This window comes from Oryzias latipes, chromosome 4 (assembly GCF_053564925.1).
Source record: "Oryzias latipes strain Hd-rR chromosome 4, Olatipes_Hd-rR_3.1".
In the NCBI taxonomy this organism is placed as follows: Eukaryota; Metazoa; Chordata; class Actinopteri; order Beloniformes; family Adrianichthyidae; genus Oryzias; species Oryzias latipes.
The window spans coordinates 28,524,254-28,533,026 of NC_136240.1; the positions used below are offsets into that span (position 1 = coordinate 28,524,254).

The following is an 8,773-nucleotide window of genomic DNA, read 5'->3' on the forward strand; positions in this document are numbered from 1 at the left end:
CTGTTTTTTTTTTTACTGAAAAAACGACAGGAAAAACTAACAAAGGAATTGTTCCTAATGTTAAGAGTTTTTTTACTGTGGCACTGCTTCCTTAAATTGTAGCTTCGCTGCTTGGCTATGACCATCAATAAACAAATAAGAAGAAACAAACCAGCTTCTTAGATTTTCAGGTTTAAAATGTTCAACACTGGTGCAGGCGGAGGGCCAAAACATACGCCTCAGCATGAAGCAAAAATATGGTTAAAAAAATTTCAATTCTAGTCAAACGGTTTCATCATTGAATCTACCTTGTAGAATCACTGAGGATGCTCTTTATGGAAGCTCCATACTCGACATACCAAATGGTTTGCCAGTTTATTGTACTAATTTAAGTTTTTTTGGTGCATGATATACAGAACAATTCAGTCAAAGGCTAAATAGAGACGGTGAGGGAAGGTGGTGATAACTGAGTAACTGTTGGCTCAAGAAATACAATTTAGAACAATATAGTCGGAAAACAAAGCCCAAGGGAAAGAGAAGAATGGAAAAAGAAGCAAGTAAATGAAGCAGGGAGAGGAAAATGCTGACTGGAAATAAGGACATGAAGCTATGGGGAAATGAGGCAGGAAGGAAATAAACCTTGAAAAACAGCAATAGCCAATGCTACTGAATAAAACTGGAATACAACAAATATTTTTCAGATGACCCTGAACGTGTTGAAAACTTTAAAAAGGACTTCAAAAGACAAAACACAAAGCGGGACCACAGACGATACATTTTTAAAGCAATTTATTACTTTATTTAGGTGTTTTAGTCGCCACCAATTTTCCTTATTTATAATGGACATTTTCAGTCTTGGATGTTATTTCCAGTTTTTCTTTCTGCACAGACACCAATCCAAGTAAAGCTGGAAAGTAAATACAGAATTAAGGTCAATCTCTGCAAGTGAAACACTGATCAAAATGTTTATGTTTATTCAGTGAGCTCAGTCCAATAGTCATCTGCTGAACCACTTTCTCTGAGGCCTGTTAAATGTAGTGAAACACACAGGTATATTCATTGACAAGTGATATTCGGATACTGATCACAGTCATCTTCTGCTGTCTTCATTTCACTAAAAGTCATTCACTTCTACCTAAAATCTGTGCTTGTATTATATTTGCTACATTCAGTTCTGAAATCCCTATCTCATTAGCATGATCAAAACTTTCCTTTAAAATCCATTGTATTTAACTTGGCCCGTGTGTTCTGTCCTGTAGTTCATTGTCATCATCATTCCACTAGGGGCAGTAGAAGAGTTTTTGTATGGGGTAGTAGACGGGCTTTTCTTGGTCATTTCAAAGTGGCTGCTTCCATGAAATCTCATTAACACTTTTGGCAAGAAAAGTTTTTCTACTTTTTTTGTCATATTAATTCATCTATTATTAATCATTTTTAATGACTACTTGTTGGATTGAAAGAATGCCCAGAGTGACTTGCTAAATGATTGCATTGGCAGATGTGTGCAAATAAAAAAAGGCTGCTCTAACTGAAAGTAGATGAGTCCAGTCAAACTCAACTTACCAGAATGTTCTGAGAGAGTATCCATCCTTTGTAAAGACAAGAAAGAACTGCTCTGATAGTGACTGAAGTGTGTTAAAGTTACTGAGATGAGGAGCTCATGTTGTTAAGCTGAGTTTTTTTGAAGGGTTAGGGTCATGTGAGCTACATGCAGCCAACAAAAATATGTGGTGGTTTTGAAATGCGTGGTTTACTTTCTTCTCCAGTGAAAAGCATGGCCAGTGCACATATTAAAAACAGTTGTTTTCTTGTACTGCTACCTTCACAACGGGCATGTGCTTTTTGCATATATGGTGTTCACACAGGACAGTTGCTACTCGATACTACCTCATGTGCCTTCCATTGGAAGAGGCTTGGTGCGACATGTCAAAGCTGTACAAAACCCGCTCCAGCTTTATTCCAACAAATGGCTTTGTGTTTTGCATGTAAAACCCCAAAACGATCGTGAGAACTTGTGTAGCCACACTTGAACACAAAGTTTTCAATGCAGTTCCCGAAACGCAGATATACGTGCGTTTACATAGACTTTTCTTCAAAAGTGGTCACTTCAAGGCCGGTGTGAATAGCTTAAGAAATTTTATGCAGGGCCCAACCGATTTCTGTCCCTTTTCAATGCATTTCAGCGCAGCCAAATAAAAGTGATCCATCCTAAAATCTCTTTATAGGACCGGTGTTCACTTTTTACTTTTATTTGTTTCGCCCCTCATGTACCCAGGAAAAAGAAAAATAACAATGCATTGCCCCATATGGGTAATGTGCATCTAAGAAACATTTTTGAAAACACAACAAAACAAATAAAGTCTGCATTAACAAGACTTTTTTTAAAAACTTACTTAAATTTCCAGTGAGTAAATACATTTATGGGTCATTAAAATTTGATGACAAGGGGTCACGTGAAATACTCAATGCCGTTGAGTTCAGTTGACCGGAAAGAAAATCATGTTAATATTAATATATGACCAAACACAAGCTTTAGTGAGAACTGGACAGGAAAGTGAGACACTGAAGCTCACAAGCAGAGATATTAGACTTTGTCAGGTTGAGTTCACAGCTGTCCTCTGTTCCTTTGGCTCCCACCCGATGATAAATGTTGAAGAGCTCAGTACAGCTGAGATTGCTGCAGAGAAAGAAGCAGAAAGGAGCAGAAAGCATTCTTCTGTAAGAACTAAAGGGGAAGGAAATGTTTCAAAGTCAAGATGAATGTTTGTGGCCAATAGTATGTAGAAAAGATGTTCTGTTAATCTGTTTTACAGGGTTTACGTTGGGGTTAACACTTTGTGTTTTGATTGGGTAAGACCTCTGCCAGTGACTAAATCACAAAAACCTCTACATTAAATCAAGTATCTGAATTGTGTAGCTATTTATAGTTCATTTTGGCTAAACAAAGAAACAGAGCTGCACAAAAACATAGACCTGAAACAGAACAAAGAGCTGGAATCAAAGAAATGGTGCTGCATTATAAACACACAACTGCACCAAGAAACACTGCCGCAAGCACGTCACTGTAGAAATTCAGAGCTGCACAAAGACATGGAGCATCACAAAGATACCGAGCTGCACAAAGACATGGAGCATCACAGAGATACAGAGCTGCACAAAAACACATCTGTACCTAAACATCGAGTTTCACAAAGAATTAAGCTGCACAGAAACATCTGTACAAAGATGCTAAACTTCAAAAACACACACCTGCATTAAATTATAGAGCTGCACAAAGCCACAGAATTGCACACAGAATAGGTGCACACAAGGACACAAATGGTTGTTGAGGACTAAAGGAAGCACAAACATAGAGAGGTGTCTGGGGATAGAGATTGTTGAGCACAAAGAACTGCATGAGAACACAGCTGCATGAGGACACAGAACTGTACTTGGACACAGAGCTTTTATCTCCCAACAGCCTTTAGCCCCTCATGCCATACGAAAGCAATTATCATTTAAGGCTCACATATCTCAGGCATGTAGAACTGCCTTTTTTCACCTGCGGAATATTGCTAAGATCAGAAATATACTTTCTAAGAGTGATGCTGAAAAACTCATCCATGCATTTGTTACGTCGAGGCTGGATTACTGTAACTCCTTGTTAGCAGCATGTCCTAAGAGTTCCTTAAGAAGTCTCCAGCTTGTTCAGAACGCAGCAGCTAGATTGTTAGCAGGAACTAGCAGAAGAGATCACATCACTCCTGTGTTAGTTTCGCTCCATTGGCTCCCAGTTGATTCTAGAATTAAGTTCAAGATCCTCCTGTTAACCTATAAGGCCTTACATGGAATGGCCCCGTCCTATATTAAGGACCTCATAGTCCCTTACCAACCAATCAGAACACTTCGCTCGCAAAATGCAGGACTGCTTGTGGTTCCTAGAATTAGTAAAAGTACGGTTGGAGGTAGAGCGTTTAGCCACCAAGCCCCTGTCTTATGTAATAAACTCCCAGCTCATATAAGAGAGGCCGACTCAGTTTCTACATTCAAAGCTAGACTGAAAACATTCCTCTTTGGACAGGCTTATTGTCAGACTAGTTAGTATTCAGAGATTATTTAACTTAATGTTAGTTTGTTTAAATTAAACTTAATAATAACTATTTCTTTTAAAAGGCTGCTAGAAGTTGAAGCTGGGGTAACTATGGTACACTGGGGTTCTGTCCTCTTTCCTTTTTTACTTCTACCCTTCCTCTCCTCTATTCTTGATCATAATTTATCATTTAGTTCTCCATGCCTCTGTTTGGTGCAGTGCGATTCATGTATTGTCCCTCTTTTCCTCTCCCCTCCTGGGGAGTGGGAGTGCTTCCAGACTCCAGTTGGCTCATCCGTGCTCCAGTTCCTGACCGTTTACCTCGCCTTTGCTCCTGCTCCTACACCTGGCTGTGGATCCTGCCTCTGGCTCATCTCTGGCTCGTCTCTGCTCTGTGCCTGACCGAGTACCTCGTCTCTGCTCCTGCTCCTACACCTGGCTGTGGTTCCTGTCCCGGCTCGACTCGCGCCTTTGACTGTCCCCACAACCACGGCTGGATGAAGCTCGTCTGCTGGACTTTTATATATGTAGTTGTAGATTTAGATAAGTTAATTCTTCTCTAAGAGTTCTGGTAAATCGCTTGTCCGTCCTGGGGGAGGATCCCTCCTTCATGTGGGCACCCCTGAGGTTTCTTCGTTTTTTCCGGAATCCGGTTTTTTTGGGAGTTTTTCCTTACCGCGAAGGGGGGTCTAAGGGCACGGATGCCAGTATAGCTTAGTCAGTTTGTTAGTTCATTTTAGTATTTTTCTATTGAACTCTTTGTATTCGTGATCCTTCTGATTTCATGTTTTACTTCGAAGCCCATCGAGACGACTGTTGTTGTGATTTTGGGCTATACAAATAAAATTGAATTGAATTGAATTATCATTTCCTTCCAAGATGATTATGACCAGAAAACAAAAGAAGTCGTTCAAATCAGTTTTTTTTTAAAAAAAGAGAATAACAGAACAACAGGTTGGCCCAAATTGTCTGTCCTCCTTCAATCTGAATTTACCGCTAATGTCTGTTGATGCTCTCCTCTTTTTTTCCACATTTGAATCACCAAAGTAAATATAGTTTATTTTCTCAATTTTATCTGTAGAAGTTTTTGCATCAAATTCTGCAAAAGCTACATTCTAGTCAGCATATTCCATTGAATTAAACTCAGGGATTTTAAATGAATAGATCTGGGGAGTGGGCTGCACCATGGTTGGCCCACAGCAAAAGCCCTTGTGGTGTGGAGTTTGCATGTGTGGGCTTTCTCCGGGTACTCCTGCTTCCACCTACAGTCTAAAACATGTGTCATAGGTTTATTGGTAACTCTAAATGTGTGCAATGTGTGTGTGTTTGTGGAACAGACCTGCAACTTGTCTTAGGTGTACCCAACAGTATGTGGGATGGCTCCACCAACCCACAACCATGAAAGGGATTAAGCAGGTGGATGGATGGATGGATGGATGGATGGATGGATGGAAAAATAATTTAAATTTCTGCTTCTATATGTTTATATTTCACAAACGAAATTAGTTTGTGCAAAAAGATCCTGCTGTTGAAGGAAAGTAGGATAAGTAACAAAAATACACAAAGAAAGAAGTGCAATTTAATGCTGCATTAAAGTAGCCCTAACCAAAAGTTAAGTCCGTTAAGGTTAATCTGTGTGACTGTGGATTATTCCACAGACGTGATTATTGGTTAAAATGAAGACCTCTCGTCTGACTGCTCCCTTCATTATCTTGCAATCTACTGAATGGGTCCACGTCATTGTTATTTTCACTCTTTCTTGTGTGTATAGCATATTAAAGTGATTGAAGTGGTAGAGAATTGGCACAAATAAACTGAGTTGAGCTGAACTAAATTCATTTAGGCAGTCAGGTGTGGTGGAAGATTTGCTCATCATCTCCCTTGCAGCATCTTCACTGCAGGTGTTTCTAAGCTTGTCTTGACGAAGATTTTTTTGTTTGCGTTTTTTTTATTGATATTTTTGGCTCTGTTGGTTGAAGCAAAGCTTTGATGCCTGACTTGAGCGGGGAGGGAAAAAATGAGATCCTTGAGTCCTGGAGATAGTAATGTTTATGTTACGTGTGCAGCTGTTAATCCCAGGATCAGTTTCCAGAGCCTCTCTTTCATGATGCCTTCACTGTGGCCTCATTCTGTCACACAGGATCATGTTGGAGTAAAAACACTCATCTGTAAAGAGCTGCACAGCAGATATCACAGCCGCATCATGATCCCAACCAAGATTGGATTTAGGGTATATGTGACCCCCACATAGGACTGAATTGTTCAGTCCTGGTTTCCTGTTTCGTCAACTTTACTCAGCATTAGACACGAGCTAATGTCTAGTTTCATGCTGCATACAGGCGAATCTCTTTTCTGCTGCAAAAAATTGAAAAGACAGTTTATTTACTCTGCAGTGTAAGATTTTCCGTTGCCTGTGAAGATCTACACAGAATAAATTACTGTGGGTGTCTGCGTCTCTCTTCAGCTGATAAAAGCAAGGCACAGAGCAGAGAAAGCCGTTTAAAAAAATCACACCTGAATTGATGTTGTTGAGTTCATCCAAACTGAAGGAAATCCAGGACCACAGCACCTGCTGCTGGTCTGGTGTGAACACCAACCAGAGTCGCATGCTGGTTTCCTCTGTTATGCAGGTCAACTGGTTCATGGTGACAAAGGATTTCTCAAATCACTCCTGAATGGATCAGGGGCCTTCATTTTATGTCTGGGGAAAAATGGCAAAGCAGTCATACCTTATTATCCATTTCAAGTGTTGAGGCACTGGTGTTAAGTATTGATGTTTAACGATTCAAATCATGAATGAAAATATTTCAGTGGTAAAAGATGTCTACATCTTGGCTCAAACAAAAAAAGAAAACTGATTTTACTGGCAGACAAATGGCAGCTTTGAAATCAGGCATTAATGACCAAAGTCTGGAGCCAGTTCAACATTTGTACCTCTGATGTTAGGCTACGATCACAAATACAACCGCCATCGTGCGATGGGGAGGCATCGGCAGAATCTTCAAGATTAGCTGCCACCGTCCGATGTTTTGAAAAGTTGTTGTCGTGGTCATGAATGTAAATGGTGGCCGTCAGTCAGGCAAGGATGATGTCATTAAGATAGTTGGCGGCCACAAGGCTGTGGTAGCCAGATCGCAGGCTGGCAGCGGTTATGATTGGATGATGTGGAAATGTCTACAGACGGTGGCTGTCTAGTGCCACCAGCAGCCCGGGGGGTGTGAACTGTTGATGTACTGTCTTAGCAACACTGAGCTGCAATCGTGGCCTCACCCAACAACTTCTTTTTCTTCGGCCTTCTTGTCTATGAGTAGTGGAGTAAGCACATTGTTCTGTCTTCTGCGTATTCTTCTCAGCACTACCCGCAATTCATCAAGACGCAGATCTCTGAGTCCCTGTGGTGCTATCAACACCATGATGAGTTTTGTGCAGCTTCAGTGCCGTCTCCCCGTTTGGACCCACGGTGGGTGGAATCAACAGATTGTCGCCCAGGCATTGCCCATGTCAACAACACCTTATGGAGTGCCCGCCTACTGTACGGTTTCTAACAATCAGATGGTGGCAGTGGAACGGTAGCACGAGGGCAGGTGGGTGGCTGGAGGGGAGCAGTCTGAAATCGGCCGATCATCAGGCGATTTTGCGAGACCTTGGAGACCCTCCTGTCAGTCAGTTATTGCGCTCCTGCCCTCTTCTTGCCACCCGCCTGTCACTGGACTGTCACCGTACAACCTCAAAATGTGCCCAGGCGGCCACTAACCGATGTCATAAAATCGTCCTGTAGTCACAGACTTTTTCTTAAAGCCTTGGTGGCCGTCGCACAGCGTGTAAAAATGCCAAAGCTGCCTTCCGTTTACAAACACCGCCGCACGGCCAACAGCTGAATTTGCTAAAAAGCTTTATTTAGGTCACCATGGGTTGGCCTTTTGGTATATGTGACTATAGTATTACTCAAGGAACTCATCAGCTGTCAATAAACCACCAATATTGGGAATCAGGTGTGATGTCATGCACTGAGGTACGAAAGAACTTGGCGTTTGTGAGGGAAATTGCAAGTGAACATCACCTGAATCCAGCTTGCCGTCTTCACCCGCCCACTTACACTGATTATATTATTTCCATGGTTACCAACATATAAAAAAAAAACTCCTTTCATAACGAATAGTTCCGAGGCTACTTGATTGGTCCCTAACTCAATATCCTGGTATGTGCACAAAAGTCTCCCTCCTCCAGAGTTTTGCTTTTTTTCTGTTTTTAGTATTTTTCTGCTCATTTTTCATAAATAGAGATGTTTGCATAACATTTGCTGCACACTTTTGGATCTATGATGTTTTTTCCTCTGAGTGGAAGAGGTGCCCTTTCTCTTCATCGTCCCTCTCCATGCAAGGGAAAGACTATTTAATGTTCAGATGACCAATTAATTTAAACCAAAAAAAGGTGAACAACGCCTGTCCCTAAAAGTTTGTAATGCGTCTGAGTCTGTGACCGTGAGCAGCTTTAGAGTAAGCTCTGTCACTGCAACCGCTCTGTACTGTCTCAGCAACCCCCCTGTATGCTTCTCCGCCTCTCCTGCTGTGAATGTTTCAAACGCATGCACGCTCAGCTCTGGGCTGCCTTCCTGCAGATTCATCATTAATTCATGTTGTTTCTTCATGTTCCTCCTCTTTCTTTCTGTCCTCAGTGTTCCTGCCACTTTAACGGCCCACTGGCTTCTCTCCATCTGCTCTTCAT

The 8,773-nt window shown here is 41.4% G+C and overlaps 1 long non-coding RNA gene across 1 annotated transcript; it reads right to left on the reverse strand.

Moving 5' to 3' along the window:
* Window positions 1-753: 753 nt before the first annotated feature.
* LOC110014972 (uncharacterized) lies at window positions 754-4,498 on the reverse strand. Its single transcript, XR_002290017.3, has 2 exons — window positions 1,543-4,498; window positions 754-886 (listed from the first exon to the last, which is right to left on the reverse strand). It is a non-coding gene; the product is annotated as an uncharacterized LOC110014972 (long non-coding RNA).
* Window positions 4,499-8,773: the final 4,275 nt, after the last annotated feature.